The sequence below is a fragment of the Helianthus annuus genome, chromosome 7 (assembly GCF_002127325.2).
Source record: "Helianthus annuus cultivar XRQ/B chromosome 7, HanXRQr2.0-SUNRISE, whole genome shotgun sequence".
NCBI lineage: Eukaryota > Viridiplantae > Streptophyta > Magnoliopsida > Asterales > Asteraceae > Helianthus > Helianthus annuus.
The window spans coordinates 81,591,415-81,608,783 of record NC_035439.2 but is presented as its reverse complement, the minus strand read 5'-3'; positions in this window follow the sequence as shown (position 1 = coordinate 81,608,783).

The following is a 17,369-nucleotide window of genomic DNA, read 5'->3' as shown; positions in this document are numbered from 1 at the left end:
CCATCCGCAGACAGATGGTCAATCTGAGAGAACAATCCAGACACTGGAGGATATGCTTAGAGCTTGTGTGATTGATTTTGGTGGTAGTTGGGATTCACATCTTCCATTGATCGAATTCTCCTACAACAGTAGTTATCACTCTAGCATCAATATGGCTCCTTTCGAAGCTTTATACGGTCAAAAATGTCGTTCACCGGTCTGCTGGAATGAGATAGGTGAAGCTCAGCTTACTGGACCTGAACTCATTCTAGAGACTACAGATAAGGTCAAGAAGATTCGTGAAAACCTTCAGACAGCTAGAAGACGTCAGAAGTGTTACGCGGATCGACGACGCAAGCCCTTAGAATTTCAAGTCGGTGATCATGTCCTACTCAAGGTATCCCCTTGGAAAGGTGTGATTAGATTTGGGAAGAAAGGAAAACTTGCACCACGCTATGTTGGACCATTCAAGATCGTTGAAAGAGTCGGAAAAGTAGCCTACAGACTTGAGCTACCTCCTGAACTTGGAAATGTTCATCCAACATTCCACGTGTCCAATCTCAGAAAGTGTTTAGCTGATGAGAACCCCCACATACCCCTTGATGAAATTCGTGTTGGTAACACGATGCACTTTGTTGAGAAACCTGTGGAGATAGTGGACCGTTCATTTAAGCAGTTGAAAGGCAAGCAGATTAAATTGGTCAAAGTTTGCTGGGAATCTAAACGTGGCCCAGAGTTTACTTGGGAACGTGAAGATCAGATGAAAGCGAAATATCCGCATCTATTCTCACAAGTTTCCTCTAAATAAATTTCGGGATGAAATTTCCTGAAGTAGGGGAGACTGTGACATCTGTGCTTGTGATATCATTTTACAAACTCTGAACAATACAATATTAATAAAACAGTGTGTTTTGATTCCAATGTTTGTCATTTATGTTTGGTTTTGTGCCCATGTTGATTTTTGATCGATTTCAAACTCTATATCGCTTTCTGGGGAGTTATACGCAAACTGATACGTAAACACGATCAGTTCAACACGACAAACACTCCGGAACATCATCATAAACTTAACATACCTTAAATAACCTTTACATAACTTAGAAATAAGTTTTAAAGGCTTTGGTATGGCAAAAACAAGTTTATTCGTTCTTAGGGACTATTTGCGTCAACTTGCAAAAGTCTGCCATTTCGTAAGGCAACGTACAGTCTGGAACTTGATCATAAGTTAAACATACCAAAAATAACCTAAACATGGCTTAGAAATAAGCTTTGATAGGTTCGGTGTGCGAAAACATGCTTATATGATCTTAAAGGGGCTAAAAGTGTCAAAAACGGTGTAAGTTTGCATTTTCACGCATATCTTACGTTCTGGCCACATCTGGACATCCAAAATTTTTATACAAACTAAAATATTTTTATTTTCGTGATTCGGACGCGAAAACGCCATTCGTCGCGCATTTTGGATCGTACACACGTCCGTTTGAGTTTCGTCGTAATTTAACGAACAACGCGACCGTACGACCAAACGAGCCGACATCCGAGAATGTTCCAAGCATATTTTGAGTCCTCTAAACTATATTGACCTTGTAGAGCCTTGAAAATGGCTTAACGGGGGTCAAAAAAGGCCTGAAATGGACTCGAATGCATGCAGGGACCTAAACTGCCATTTTTCAAACTTTTGCTGATCAGGGGATCCCAGGCGGGCCGCGTAAGCCCTCTCCCTTATCTTACGCGGGCCGCGTCAGCATGCCCAGTTCCAGAAAGTTGAAATTCAGCAATCTGTAGCAACTTCAGGGGCTGTTTGTGCAATTTCTTGGAATGTTGAGCAAGTTTAAGTGTTCACCAAGGCTTCTAATCAGCTTGTAACAAATGGATGGCCATGATTTCTTGCTTAATGGCTAAACAAAACACTTGGAATGATCTTGTTCTTCATGTTCAACTATAAATAGCCATCCAAGTTCACTTCATTCCTTGCTCATTCATTCTTTTTCTCCTTCACATCTACTTTGGGAGCATTCTCAAGTGATTTGGGACTTGTCTTCTTTGTAGAAAAGATAGCAAGGACTATTGTGAGCCTTCTTTCATTCTTTTTATGGCTTTTTCCTTATGTAGTGCAGAAAGTCAAACGTTTGGCCAACAGTTTGACTTTCGGTTTTGACCATCAATTGGTCAAGTCAAAGTTCAATTGAACTTTGAAACGTGATTGTAATCACGATAGTTATAATCCTTCGTAATTATAGCCGCTGATTACCACGTTAACTAGTTGTAGTGTCGAGTCAAAGTTTCGGTTAAAATGCGTTTTAGCACGCATTTTGCCTCGGAACTACTTTAGGGTATCAAAACATTTTGTTTTGATACCAAATCAGTAGGTTAGACATGTTTTGACATGTTTAACTCGACACTATTAGTTTGTGCTTGTTTAGGGTTGTAAGGTAAGCGGTCTAAACAACCGCTTATACTTCCGAACACGACCCGTTTGGTCGATCTTTAGGATCCGACCAAGCTTAGTTAGTAATCATAGTTGCATAGGGAATAACCACTGAGGTTATACCTTATGATCACCTAGGATTGGTTAATCATATGCTTGTTAGCTTGTATGCCCATAGGAAATGACCAAAATGCCCTTTTGAAGCTAAAATCCGTATTTTGATTATGTGGACATATTTTTGACATGTAATCTGATTTAGTAACATGTTTAGGGATTATTGGGCATGTAAGACTTGGCATAGCACATAGTTAACCATCCGAACATAGTTTTACGCTAACGACGCATTATAGTGGCTTATGTTACCATAATGTGTCGGAACGGGTCAAAAGCACTTAGGTAAACTTTCCAATCAGAATGTAGGGCCTATCAAATCATACCATATGAGTTCAATTAATCATTTGATTTATAGAACCTCATTCTATCCTATCTCCCGATTTAGGAGCTGATTATTAATAGTTACCTATACTAGGTGCCGGTTGATTCCGTGACCCTTGGAGCTTAAATTGGTCTTATTCTCAAGACTAATTAGCAATCCCAAGTGAGTACATAGTTCCCCTCTTTTACCGTTTTCAAATACTTTGGGGTGATACACATGTACATACGTGTTACTTTTGTGCATTTCATGCTTTTATGACATAAACATGCTAGTTTCACCTAGTACACTTATAGTACATGCTTTCAATTGCGTTTTGCTATGTATGTCAAGCATGCTAGCACATTGATTTGTTACACATTTGTTGCATATGTTTACTGAGCATATGGAACACATTGTCTTACATGACATTTCTGCTATGTATGTTTACTGAGCATGCTAGCACATTGTTTTACATGAACATTTCTACTAGGCATGTTTACTTAGCATTCCTAGTACATGGTTTTCACATGCTACATTGGTTATGAGATTTGTATGTTAAATCGGGACAATAATACATTCATTAACATTGATCACGCCGCTCGGACTTATGTAATGGTACCATAGGAATTGACAACTCCCGTTTCCGACTTCCTAGGTTTGTTTGGAAGTTGGGAATGACAGAATCCGACTACATAACTTTAGATGAACCTTTAATTCGTTTAAGGATTTGTCGCCACAGTCGCAAGGCTTGAATGTATGCGATTAACATTACTGCATAAATGTTTGTAATCATAAAGCATTGTTTTTCTGCAAAACATAACATTTGATTTAAACTTAGGTTTATTCAAAAACATTGTTTTGTACATTTTCTATGGGCTTGAGTAACTTCTAGTTATTGACCATACATGACACAGTTTATACATTGACATCATCACATAGTTTAAGTAGATGATTTCCTACTTGTTATGCATTTCATTTGGTTATACATGATACACATGACATTAGACATGGTTTATACATAAACATTTTGACATTTAACATGATATTTTGTTGGTTATTAATAAGTGACTTATGTAACGGGGCTATGCGTTATATGATAAAGGCATGGTGGATACGCCGCTGGTACTTCCTATATATAAGTGCTTTTATTGTATTATACATTGTTCCGTTATCTAAATCACTTGGACAAGGCATGAAACATTTTATATAAGAACAAGACATTGTTTTACAAAGTACATTATTCATTTAACCATACATTATCATTTCATCATCATTTGTTTTTCGTTGATTTTCACATGGTTTTACAAAGGAAAACATTTTACAAGGTTCATGACTACATTTTATTAAACACTTCTTTCAAATACAAGTCATGAATCTGCATAAACAAAACCTATGTATCTCACAGATATTTTTATGCTGACGTACCTATTTTTACATGTGTTTCAGGTGCTAATGCATGATGATGCTTGTGCTTCACTTAGGCGGACTCGGGCCTTAGTGACTTAAAAGAACAGTTATTATGTAGTTTTAGTTGAACTCAAAGACAATGTAACTTTAATTTTAATAATACATAACTTTAAATTGCCATGGTTGTTGAAACAATAATTCTGTCGCCACTCACCTCCCCGGCGTTTCCGCCGCGGCTTTCGTTGTTTTACCGCGGTCGGGGTGTGACAGAAGAGTTGGTATCAGAGCCATTGGTTATAGGGAACTAGGTTATTAGCAATGCTTTGACCAAGATTATAACTTTCTAGGACCCTAACACAAGTTTACTTGTGTTTAGATCTTAAAACAATACACGTCACCTATCCTTAGGTGATTACCAAAACTTGAACACAATATTCCAAAATGATATTGAAATCAATCATCTATCCTTAGATGATTTCTTTTGGCTGTGTGCCTTCCAAATTTTCAAAATCTCGTCAAAGTTTTGAGTCTAAATAATGTGAACACGTGCAAACTGGAAGAGTGAATGCCTGTACCCTGAGTTTTCTGTCTAAGGCTAGAGTGTTCGTACAAATCCGCAGTATCGGACCAGTCACTCTTACCTGGGAACTCTTGGGGTGAGTGTTCACTTATAGGCGAGCATATCTTCGCGATACATTATTATGACTCATTTACTTTGATTTGTCACTGTGTGTTATTTTTTTGCTTTGTGGTAACAAACAAACAACCACCATCCTTGCTTTTCGTCGATTTTATTAAACACTTCTTTCAAATACAAGTCATGAATCTGCATAAACAAAACCTATGTATCTCACAGGCATTTTTATGCTGACGTACCTATTTTTACATGTGTTTCAGGTGCTAATGCATGATGATGCTTGTGCTTCACTTAGGCGGACTCGGGCCTTAGTGACTTAAAAGAACAGTTATTATGTAGTTTTAGTTGAACTCAAAGACAATGTAACTTTAATTTTAATAATACATAACTTTAAATTGCCATGGTTGTTGAAACAATAATTCTGTCGCCACTCACCTCCCCGGCGTTTCCGCCGCGGCTTTTGTTATTTTACCGCGGCCGGGGTGTGACAATGGTTCTGACAAATTATATTTTGATAAAGAGTTTCCAATAAGAGGTGTTAAACCAGAAATGATCAAAAAGGTTTTCAAATTAACAGAAATTAATATTTCTGAAATAAAAGATGAAAATCTTAAAGTAAAACCTAAACCTTACACCTCAGAGTTCAACAACGACTAAATAAGAAAAAAGGTTACAATTCTGGTTCTGGTTTTCAAAAGAAACCAAACCAAAATCGTAGCTACAAAAAGAAAGGACTTGGTTTTACTCCACCAGAAAACTACAAAAATGAAAAATTTTCTAAAACAAATACAAAATTTGTTTCAGGTACAAGCTCGGAAGAGGAAGCAAAAAGCTCATTCTTGAAACAATCTAACCAAGAATTTCTTGCCGAGAAGAGAAAGAATGGAGCTTATGTGAAGAAAGAAACCAGAACCTGTTTTCGATGCAATGAAGCCGGTCACATTGCATGGAACTGTCCGAAAGCGACAAACACAAAACAGGGAGTTTCGGGAAAACTGAAACAAGTTGTTGTTGATAAAACCGAACCACCGACTGAAAATTTTAGAGTTTTCAAAAATTCAACATTTGAAGTTGGTGAGTGTTCGAAGAGATTTTACAGGCGTAGTGTGAAACTTGACAACCAAAAATGGGTTGTTAAGAAATCTGAGGTAAAATCTGGTGATGAATCTGATTCCATAAAATCAGAGGAGCCACAGGTTGATGAGAGTGATGAAAACTCAGTTCCTTCAATGGATGACGACAATTTTCCACCATTGAGGACTGTGAATTTTAAAAGGAAAGCTAGAAAGTCTGAAATCTTAAATCAGGATTATTCTGAAAAGGATAATTTTTACGCTAAGAAGAAAGCAACTTACACCCCTACAAAATCTGAACTGAAATCACCCAAGGCTGGTCAGGCTTGGGTGGACATTTTCTTTGCTTGAAAAACCTGACTTGCCGGAGATCCCAAGTTTATATCGTGGATCAGGAATCGGCATCATTCATGTTTTATGAGTTTGGATGAAAAGTTCTTAAAATTGTAATAATTTTACAGGGTGAATGACTACGCCGGAGCTTCCAGGTTGGTAAGTGCGAAGCAGGAATTGGCATTTTGAATATACATACAAGTGGTATTGTATGGTTATTTTACAAGTGGTACAGGTTGCTTAATTGCAAAATAGTAAATCAGGGACATTAAGTTGTACTTGATTTACTAACTCATGATAACACAAAGAACAAGATGATGAACCATATCCCCAATTTTAACAAAGTGATAAACCTACAAGTGGTTTTTATCTTAACAAACTCATTTTCCGGAAAAATCATTTTGATTAAAACAAGCTTAAGTGTTTTGAAATCTAAATGAGAAAATGGTTTGTGAAAGGGAGAGTTCAGATTCTTTATGCCTAGTGAATGGCGATTTGATGCGATTCGGTGTCAGTTGTCAAGTTTCTGTACAGTTTGTGTTGTTTTTTATGTTTCATGTGGGTCAAGAATCCAGTTATTTTCAAATTTTCTTTGAAATGTGTTTGCATTTTAGGGGGAGTAGGGAAATTTCAGAGAAAATCCAAAAACATTTGAAAATTTGAAAAAGCCAAAAACATGATAAAATTCAAAAATGAGTTTTGTTGTATAAAAGAGGAAATGATAGTACATCAGTAGGCTGTCACAACATGCTAAAGAAATGTAAAGATAAAATGTGATAAACAATCTCACTGAGGATGTGCCAGTAGGTTATTACACACTTAGTAAATTGTGACGAGATATAAAATAAATTTCAAACTTGCTTGTTCTGTGGGTTAACACAAACATGGATATATAGGTAACCCCTGAAATCTTGTTTGAAAGGTCCCTTATTCTGAGATACTAGGTCTTTATGCTCAGTGATATCTGGGGTATTATCCCGGGACTTCTGCTGTATGGAAGTACTGACCTAGTCCCCGGATAATGCTTTCCGCAAAAGCTTGAAACATAGCATCGCCCTCAGCAAGCTGATGAAACAATAAAATTGATAGTCGCTGCTGTTGAAACTAAAAGATCCTCTAAAGGGGACACACCGAAAAGTCAAAGCCGTCATCTCTCTGAGTATACGGAAGTATCGACCTGAGCTCTCACGGCCCTCGCATTTAACCCCTGAACAGATATCATCTGTGGTATACTCACTTGTAAGACTGAATATTGGGATCTGGATACGGGAGTATATTCAAGTAGTGGGACACACGGATAAGTTTAAGTTCTTAAAACATTAATATCGTATCTCGGAACAGTTGAACTTTGTGTGAAAACTTAAGTGGACAAATATACTGACAATCTGGGTGAATTGTTTAGAACTTAAAATGAAATGAAGCTTAACGGTGTTGGTGACTTGTCTCATAAACTGATATGATCCTCTTACACAAACTCACAAAAATATTATCTGTAAATATTTTCTTTACTGCATTACATTTTCTTTATTTCAAAATTCAAAAAGATTTTTAGTGTGTTTTAGCATAAAGTTTCAGAAAACTCAAAAAGATTTTTGACAACTGGTATTGAAAAGCAGATTTTCAAAATTCCAAGTGCTAAACATGATGAGCAATATTTGAGGGGGAGTGTATGTTTGGAATTAAATGTTTTCATAATCTAACCTTTCAAGTGGTTCATCAAAATCTGTGTTTTGTTTTGATGGAGAATCTGAATTAGTGCAAGTTTATATGTTTGTAATATGTATATGAGAGAAATTTACTTTGAGGTAGAGTTTTTGCAGGATAAGATGAGAAGCTGTTAGATGGAAAGCCAGACAACGATCCTAAAGTTGATGATGCTGATGAACTGAAGAAATGCCAGCATATCGCAAGGGGGTGTCTGAAGACCTGCAAGAGAAGATTGAGAAAGAGAAGCCCAGAAACAGATCAAGATTGAAGATGTGAAGACACAACATTATTGTGACTCGATAGTCGACTCCATCAACATCTGAAGGGGAGTCTGTTGGTGCACTACATCTGTTGATTTCGTCTTGGATCATGTTATACATTGTATTGTATAGATTAGGGTGTGTTTTACGAGAAAACTAGAGAGTATATGTATTTTAGAGAGTAGGTCCGCTTATGTGTCATGTTCGTATATGGGAACCTGTCATGTCCGTATATGGGAACCTGTCATGTCCATATATGGGAACCTGATATGTCCGTATATGGGAACCTGTCGTGTACGAATATGGGAACCTGTTAGGTTCGCTTATTTGAACATGTACGAATATGGGAAACTGTTAGGTTCGCTTATTTGAACATGTACGAATATGGGAACCTGTTAATACTATAAATACCCATACACGGATCTCATTTGTAACGTTCTGATTTTCCATACCGAGGTGCTGCCGGTGTGAGAATTGGTTGTAAACGCTGTTATATCAATCAACAAAGTGATTTAAGTGAAGATCTAGTTGTTTCTACGTCAGGTACTTGTTTTCCGCACCTGTATCTGATCAAAACTCCTCTGATAGACTCGTTCGGGTCAAAACACGATCCTACAGCCTTAGAGTTATTGGTCGAGAGGAAGAAGCTACATGCGTTGAGGGCAGGAGGGGGGACTTGTGGCCACCAGCTTTCTATGGGTTGTGGGTTGCCATGTGCTTGTCAGATGGAGTGGTGGGAAAATACAGGTAACATAACAACTATAACATATGCTTCGATCCATAGAATATAATCATCATTATACTTCATGTTTTAACAATGATTCTTGAAAAACTGGTTGCAAAATTCCACTTGCCGCGATAGACAAATTCTGGACAAAAGTTTATTTTTCGATAGAAAAACTTAATCAAGACGAGTGTAATATTCAGGCGAAAATGGATAAACTCACACAGCAACTACAGACACAGCCAACTCTAGTGTTAAAAAGTATGTTTTCGAAGATGAAAGCGGTGTTGAATCCAAGTATAACTGACCATCAACCGCCTGAGGTACAACAAGATACCCGGGGCCGCCCAACTACGAAAGCAAAACAACAAAAGAATGAAGTCCTTGCGAGACGTAAAGATAAACAACCCGAATCACAGAGGAACGACTACACTCTGATGTACAATAAGTAGTTCAAATAAATAAATTAAAATAAACCTAAATTTAGACTCAAGTAATAATAATCTAGACTCTCTAACTTGACTAAACTACTCACCAGCAAGTGAACCGGTCGACTCTAGCAAAGAAAAGCAAGCCCGGATGTCGAACCCACAAGGACTCTAATTAATCACATTAAAGACTTTATTTAGACTAGACACTGACACGACTTAACTATTGTTGTGTTTTAAGGGGGGGGGTACTAAAATCCTAAAATTGAAATTAAAATAAAATTAGGCTATGAAACGAACAAGAACTAAGGTTTAATTCAAATGAGATTAACGACTACCTAGGCTTGAATCCAGTTTAACTATGAATGGACTTCTAACGGTACTATTGTGGTATGGAATCGGGATCGTGAAGTACTAAACCCTAAGGTATTTCAACCTAAGACTTCCCAACCCTTCTCAGGAAGAAACCTAGGAAATCCTACAAGGCTGTTGTGAACACCGATTGTTAGACTTCCTCTCAGTCCTCTAACGTCTCTAAAAGTGCCCTAATACGACTATCTACCTCTCAGCGCGACAGTCTAAGGCAATCCTAGACTCTAACTTGGTTTAATAGACACAGATGCAATTAGGGAACTAAGACTGACTTCTCTCAAAAAACCTATCTTAGCTATATATTGCACTGAGACCTAATAACTAACTCGAGCCTCTCAGCGACAAGTTAAGCAGAATACTTAATTCTGCTTGTATTTTAGTTACTGTTTCTAATGCTATCGGCCGATTTACCCAAAGATCACCCGAACCCGTGAAGATGCGAATAATCAACACAAATTCATTATGTGAAAGACATCCACCAAAACTTATGTGAAACAACAGATAATCAACAATCAAAATTAAATACGCACACGCACCAAATCAGATTTTCTAGAATTATTTACTTTCAAAGATCAATCCATAACAAAACAATAGAAACCCGTTAAAGATCCAAACTTTATTAAACTATCATCTAACCTAGGTAGTAACGAAGGTTTTAGCCACAAAAAATAGTATTTAAAATCAAAACACGAGTTTCAAAACAAGAATTCATCACAAAGGTATTAAAACAAGAAAATAACGAAAATCGGGATATAAGACCCGAACAATCTTCTTTCCTATGCTTCGTTCTTCAACCGGATGATTCCCGCAAGCCAAAATACTCCAAAAACCGTAAAATCTGCTCTAAAACTCGCCCAGGGTTTCTTGAATTCGTAAGTTGTCTTTAATGAATGATTATCTTCAGTTTATATACGAAACCCTAGCAAATAACGAACCAGACTTGCCAGACAGCCCCGTCGCGTCGAGCGACGGGTGAGACCCATCATGGTGGCGCGACGCCACCGTGTAAAAATTCAGAAATTCTTTGTTTATTCTTGGCGCTACGCGACGAACTTCCAGAATAGCCGTGGCGTGACGCCACGGGCGTTTTTTCACAGAATGTTGCGTCCAAAATTCAGCTCTAACATCCCAAAACTCTTAAAAATTATTCTAACTCTTTTAAGCTTGTTCCAAGACTTAGTGTTTCAGCAATTTAGCTCGGTTCCACTCCATTTTCAGCAATATTCACTACCAAGACCTGGAAAAACACAATTTGATCAATAGCACGCAATTCTAACTAAAATTAAACTAGAAATAAAGAGAAATAATACAAACTATACACGAATAAAGGATGTATTTTGCAATACATCAAATATCCCCATACTTACTCTTTTTTCGTCCTCGAAAAAGAATTATGCAACGGAATCAGAGACGAATAATCACTTGGGTCAAAAATTATTTATGTGTTATTAAAATCAAGGCTTGCGTTAGCCGCGATTGCGAATATACTTGTCCCTTTAAACCCGAATCCAATCTCAAGCCCTTATCATGTGAATTTAATTTAAGTGCGGTCAATCTACCTAGGGCCTCACACTAGAATATACGGTCCACCTACTCCCACCTCAAGCTTATAGGACTAAAGAAACGATCACTGGACCAATTTCCAACCGTCTTATATCAAAACTAAGAGAGTTTAAAATCAAATTTTTTTTTCTTTTCCCATTTTTTTCCGGTTTTCTCTTTTTTTCTTTCAATGAGCGTAGACGATGCTTTCCCTACCCAAGAGGCAATTCGGCTGTAGAGTCGCTATCCCCAACCCAGATTACATAGGTATGCACTACTTTCATTTAGTTTCTAGCTCACTTTTTATTTTTTTTCCTATTTTTTTATGATCACAAACTCTAACAGTTTTAACTAATAACGGTGCCCCTTATACTATTATCGGCAGTTTTAATTTCCCATATCTCCCAGGCGAAAACCCACTAGCAGACCGACAATTAAAACCAAACCCGGGCCTATCCACATATCCCTAACTAGACGCAAGCTCGATTTATTTAAATCTCATATTATTATTATTCGAACCCAAGCAAAAATTCATCTTTTCTATCATTTTCCGTTTAAAATATGCAAACTTCTCATTTCAAAGGACATTTTTCTGATTTTTTTTTTTTTTTGGATTTTTCAATTTTTTAATTTTTTTTATATTTTTCAATATAAGACTTGATTATTTACATGTGTCCCATCCCCACACTTAAAGATTGCATTGTCCCTAATGCAAGAATGGAAATACGACTCAAACACTACCTAAGACAAACTACTAAACTACTAACGAACTAACTAAATAAATAACGAACGAAATAACGAAATAAATAAATAAAATACAACAACAAAAAGCGAAACGTCTTAGCTGATATGTGAGACTGTCAAAGTGCCAGTCATTTCCACATAAGCCCTCCAATTCGATACGCGCTCAGCAAACAACTCTAACCTCGGACACGCGAACGAAAGCGGCTATAACTCAACCAATCAATCATCAACACAAACTACCTAAACATAGTAATATATATCAAAATATCATCAGATCATCAGTTCAACACATCAACCAACCCAACCTCCATAACCAACCTGTTTAACGTGTATAAATATCAGTACAGACAAAAAATATGAGGATAAAAAACAACATAAAAGAAAAATAATCCACAAAAGATATAATAGTCAGCTGCTGCTCCTGCATCCTCATGCTATCCCCACACTAATCCTTGTCATGCTCGCTACCAGACTCATGACTGCTCTCCTCTCGACCACCTACACCTGAACTGCCCTCTCTAAATACACGAATCAGGGGAATCGGCTCAAACCTCTCAGTAGTATCAGCCGAGCTACCCTGCTGCCTCGGCTGGAAGAAATCTGGGATCCCCATATTATTCCTGCTCATAATATATCGGAGGGCATCCTCCTGCCTATCCTGACCTGTCAAAATAAGGTGCTCCAACTTGTCGAACCTCTGCTCCACATACACAGAGAACGACTCCAAAGTGAGAGGTGCAGGTGGTGGCTGTCTACGTGGGTACTGGTATGCTGGCAACTCGTGTCGCTGCGGTGGCCGCTGCCTATGTGGAGGATCAACCTGTAGCATCACATCCTCAGCTGGATGTCCCAATGGCGGCTGCACCTGTAGACCCTATCTGATCGGCTCCCAGCCATAGGGCTCCATCCATGACACTATTCCCGCTTGTTGCAACTCCTTCAACCCAAAAGTCACTGTCTTGGGCCCCTCGTTTAAAAATTCGGGGACATACTTGGTCAAACCCCCAAATTTGTTGCAATCCTAGTAATGTAGGGGCCCATATCCAAACCAGCTCGAGGACCACCTCGACGACTCCTACTAAAAGAATCTGCTAAGACTGTAGCCAGATTTATCTCCCTGTTCTGCACTCTGCACATCAAGATAAACAACTCTATCTAGTTCGCTTTGTTCTCTCTCGACTTCTGACCCACAAGTGTAGTAGATAAGATCTTCAGTACATACCTATAAACCGAATTACGAACCGAAGTGATCAGGTTCGTAGTCGTGAACGGGTGGTCAGAAATCGTACTCCAGAACTCTCGCAGCTCGGTCGCACCGACCCCAAGATCCCCAGGCTTAGAATAAGCACCCCGCAAGCAAGTAACAAACTCCGGCCTCTTCACCTCCTCCTCAGTATACAACCCCGAAACTATGGCAAACCTCGCCATATTCATCTCATACACATGCCTACCTAAACTGAACGACACAGCTGTGCCCTGCTCGAACTTTCCCTCCTTATGCACCCAAGTGCTATGAAACTCTAGCACCAACTCCTCATACTGAGGTTGAATACACTCCAACACATCAATTAACCTTTGACCAAAAAGGTCCCTCACCTCCTATTTCGAGCCTATTTCACTCAAGCACAACCAGTCTATCACCCTATGCTGGAGTAGATCAGTGTCTTTCAATTTGTCATATTTGTTCCATTCTGATGTACTCGGCTCAAATTTCAGAATCGGGTGATCAGCCCTCTATGCATTTTCTGATTCGGAATAAAGTTATAAGACGATTCATATACAATTTTTCTCAATTTAGGATCATCGGCAGCTATCTGAATGATCGGTGTTTCCTGTGGGACCGGGTCCTGCTGAGGCGGATCCTGTTGCGGTGCTGACTGACCCGCGGCCCTTTTCTGGGCCCTACCACTCCTTGAATTGCTCGCCATGTCTGCAAAACAATTAAAATCAAGACAAAACAGGCAGACAGTCAGTCATAACAAACTATTTTTGGTATTTTTCATTTTTTTATAAATTTTTTTTTAAATTTTTGAAATCTTTTATATTTTTTTTTGGATTTTTATAATATTTTTTTCAAAAAACAAAGAATAGCCGTATAGCATTCCATTCGCGGCTAACTCTAAAACAAACGGGTTACTTTTTACAATTGCTAAGTGATAGTTAAACTCGCCCAAATGGAGATTGAGTACGTGCGACTTTTAACCACTTGTACGTGCAAGTAAACCCAAACACAACTAACTATGACTCAAACTAGCCTAAAACGACACTAGAACGCTAAACTAGACTCAATGTACACTACCCCCCCGGCACATTTAATTGTCCGCAATTAAAAACAAATGCCTAAACAATGGCATTGAAGTCCAATCCGCGCTTAAAAATCATTTGCTTTTTTAGATATTTTAAAACAAACTTAGCATCGAAAAATTCCGCCTAGTTAAAGGAGGTTTCTTTCGATTGCAAAAATTCAGTTTTAATGCGCAATATCGGAACTTCAAGTGTCAATGTATTATACCCAACCATTCATGCATCAAACAAAACAAGATTCAACACCAACCCGACAAACATAACCACCTCAAAACTAACCCACAAACCCATACCAAATTTGAGTGTAAACCAATGAATCCCCACACTCAAATTTTTTCAATCCCTAGCCTAAAATATGACAAACGTAGTAATCATAAACCAACAGCCATCCGCAATCCGCAAGTAATAAAATTCCCAAACCAATCCCGTTCCGCAACCATTTAATATGCCAACAAAACTAAGTAAAGTACACGCGAACGGAATCGGTTAGACACTAAACTGATTCGGACTTTTACATAGCCGACTAAACAAACCTGACCTAGCATACCTTAAAACAATGACTTAACCCAACTAGATTGACTATCGACTCAGCCAAACTTCAACAAGGGAACACCCTAAACATGACACAATTTGATACAACTGACCACTCAACTCGACGGCTACAAACTTGAATCGAACTTGACTCGACTAGGACTGACCATCGACTCGACACCACTGAACTGACCAACACCGACTTGGCTGAAAAGGGAAAACAACCGACTTGGCTGCCGAGACTCCGCTAAAACAAACTAAATGGACTCAACATCAACTCAGCTAACTCGAAACCACAAGACTCACATAATTACTCAACACACGAATAACATACCAGGACCGACTCGACTCGACAAATCATGCCACAAAAAGACTCAAACCAAACTGAATCGATAACATAAGGACCAAGACAAGACTCTATTAAGCAAATATAAGAGAAAAACGAGGATAAACGTACCTAAATCGTTGATATTTGCAAGAAAACTTGAGATTTTCGGTTATTGGTGAGTCCCGATTCGCAGCTATATGACGGACGTTTGGTGAAATACCTTTGTGGGTGTTGTTAAGTGAAGAAAATCGGTCACAAAGGTGTTTGGATGGTGGAAAATGGTGGGTATCGGTGGTGTATGGTGGATGAAGTGGGATGGGGTTATCGGTGGTGGGTAAGGAAGAAAAAAGGGTTTTGGTTCGTTTGGGGGTAGCTGGTAATTCAAAAGGGTTTTATTTTGAGTTCCTTATGGTCACGCGACGCCATGAGAACTTGGGATGGCCGTGGTGTAGCGCCACGGCGGGGTTCAGGGGAAAAGGTTCAACAGTTGGGGGTTCAAATGTGTTTAAGAGGATTCAAAAGGGTTTTTGTTGACCCTTATGGTGGCGTTGCGCCACGGGTGATGTGTATCATGGTGGCGCGACGCCAAGGTCAATTTTCAACAGAAAGATTCAAAAAATTTCAAGTTTTAGGACTTAGAAAATTTTCTAACTTTTTCCATACCTTGCCCAAACCATCCCAAATTTTTTTCTAAGTATGGGACTTACCTGGGGTGACGTTTTCTTCGCAGATCTAGCTCTTCAAGGGTACGTTTCCTGCAAAATTTCTTAAAAACACAAAACATAAACACGAAAAACTACGAGAAATGCGAAAAATAAACAAAATTTACAAACGGTACATACTCTACAAACGAATCTTTTCTCATCTCATTGTTCCGTGAAGGTGGGTGGGTCCTCTAGAGGAATTTCTTCCTCTTCGGTAGTATCAATGGGACCTCCCAAGTAATGTTTCAAGCGATGTCCATTTACCTTCCACACACCTTTATCGACTTCGTCATATAACTCTATGGTACCATATGGAAACACCTCCTTTACCATGTACGGTCCGGTCCATCTTGATTTCAACTTCCCCGCTATCAATTTCAATCTTGAATTGAATAAGAGCACTCTATGACCTACCTTAAACTCCTTCAATCCTCGCAACCTCCTATTATGCAACGCCTTAGTCTTTTCCTTGATACTCCAAGATCATTCATAGGCAGCATCCCTAAAAGCTTCCAATTCATGGATTTGGAAGAACCTCCTTCTTGCGGCTTCGGTAAGGTCGAGGTTAACGGTTTTCAATGCCCACAAAGCTCTATGCTCTAACTCCACCGGAAGATGGCACGCTTTGGCATACACAGTCATGAAGGGTGTGGTTCCTAACAGTGTTTTATAGGCGGTGTGGAATGCCCATAATGCGTCGTCGAGCTTTTCCGACCAATCCTTTGTACTTTTTCCTACCGTTTTTTCTAAGATTCTCTTCACCCCTCGGTTTGCATTCTCTACTTGGCTACTAGTTTGCGGGTGATATGTTGTAGAAAGACGATGAGTGACACTGTAGTGAGCAAGTGCCTTTTCCATGGCGGAATTGCAAAAGTGCGTACCACGGTCACTTATGATAGCTTTAGGAACTCCAAAACGTGTGAATAGCTTTTTAAGAAATCTCACCACCACTCGGGCATCATTAGTGGGCAAAGCTTGAGCTTCCACCCACTTTGAGACATAGTCCATGGCCACAAGGATGTACCTATTCCCACTTGATGAGGGGAAAGGTCCCATGAAATCAATACCCCAAACGTCAAATACTTCAAGAACTTGGATGGGATTTTGGGGCATTTCATCCTTGGATGAGATGTTGCCGGTATGTTGGCAACGGTCACATGTCCTAACAAACTCTATGGCATCTTTAACTACCGTTGGCCAATAGAAGCCACTATCAAAAACCTTTTGTGCCATCACATTCGGCCCGTGATGGCCTCCCGTTAAACCCTCGTGCACATGTATAAGGATGTCCATCCCATCCTCTTTTGAAACACACCTCCTAAGCACTCTATCACCACCTATCCTAAATAGGTACGGGTCATCCCAAATGTACTTCCTAGCATCCCTAAGAAGCGTTTTCTTTTGTTGGTAGGACATACCCCTCACAAGATCGCCGGTTGCTAAATAATTTGCC